This window comes from Otolemur garnettii, unplaced genomic scaffold (assembly GCF_000181295.1).
Source record: "Otolemur garnettii isolate 467f Iridium unplaced genomic scaffold, OtoGar3 scaffold00014, whole genome shotgun sequence".
In the NCBI taxonomy this organism is placed as follows: domain Eukaryota; kingdom Metazoa; phylum Chordata; class Mammalia; order Primates; family Galagidae; genus Otolemur; species Otolemur garnettii.
Genome location: NW_003852409.1, coordinates 7,731,749 through 7,733,396, shown reverse-complemented (window position 1 = coordinate 7,733,396; position 1,648 = coordinate 7,731,749).

Here is a 1,648-nt window from a genome sequence, read left to right as displayed (position 1 = left end):
AGATTTTTATTTCAGTTATTTTGGACATAAACATAGAATGTGGGCTTGCTGGATTAAAGAGTAGTTATAAATTGAATTTTTATACTCTTTTTCATAGGGGCTGCATCACTTTACATTTCTGCAAACAGTGTATAAACTCCAATTTCTCCACATCTTTGCCAACACTTTTTATTTTATGTCCTTTTGATAATAACCATCCTAAATTGTGTGGAGTAATATCACATTGTGGTTTTAATTTGTGTTTCCTTGGTGATTAGTGATCTTTTCTTATACCTGTTGGGTACTTGGACACCAGGCTTTGAGAAGTGTCTATTTAGATCCTTTACCTATTTTTTAATCAGGCTATTTATATTTTATTGTCTACGGTTTTGTTCCTCAAGTATCTTGGACATCAGCTCTTCATTATGCATATACACAGTTTAGAAATATATCCTCCCATTTCCTATGTTGCCTTTTTATCCTGTTGAATTTTATACTTCTCTGTAGAGAAGGCTTTTTAGTTTGTCTATTTTTGGTTTTATTGCCTGTGCTTTTGGTGTTATAATTAATAAATCTTTACTAAGGCCAACATATAGAATGTTTTTCCTATGTTTTCTTCTAAGAATTTTATTTATTTTTCAAAATATATTTTATCACATATATTTAAAGTATATAACAAGATATGGTATACATATAGACAGTAAAAATCATATTATAATTAGGCAAACTAACATATCCATCATCTCACATATCTGTTTTCATTTTCGGTTTTGTGACAAGAGCAACTGAAATCCACTCATTAAACATGAATCATAAAACAATGCAATTTTAGTACCAATGGTCCTCATCTGTAAATTAGATCTTTAGGCTTGTTTATCCTTCGCATTTGCTTCTTTGCATCCTCTGACCTATATCTGCTTCCTTCCTTCCAGCACCCCACCCAAATTGGGGTATCCACTGTTTTGTTTTCTATCTCTGTATGTTTGATTTTTTTTAATTTTATGTTTCACATATATAAGGAGATTATAAAGTTTTTTTTCTTTCTTTTTGTGTACGGCTTATTCCACTTAGCACAATGTCCTCCAAGTTTATCTATGTTATGACAAATGGCAGGACCTCATTCTTTTAGGGCTAAATAATATTCAGCTGTATATATATCCTGTATCATAATTTCTTTATCCACTTTTCCATTGACAGACACTCAGGTGTTTCCATAATTGGCCGTTGTGAATAATGTTGCAATGACTTTGAGATATTTTTGTAAGGTAGTGATTTTACTGCCTTTGAAATATGCTCAGGATAGTGACTGCTGAGTCATACTATAGTTATACTTTTAATTTATTTAGAAACCCCCCATGCTGTTTTTCACAATGGCAGCACCAATGTGCTTCTCCACCAACAGTGTACCAAGGTTCTTTTTCTCCACACCTTAGCCAACATTTATTTTGCACATTTGATAATAGCCTAAAGGGTATGAGGTTGTATCTCATAGTAATGATGATTCGCATTTTCTCTAATGATTCTGAGCACCTTTACCTGTACCTACGGGTGATTTTTGTTTCTTCTTTGGATGAATGCATGTTCCGATATTTTCCCAGTTTAAAATTGTGCTAATTCTTTTTCTGCTAATTCCTTAACACACACACACACACACACACACACACACACA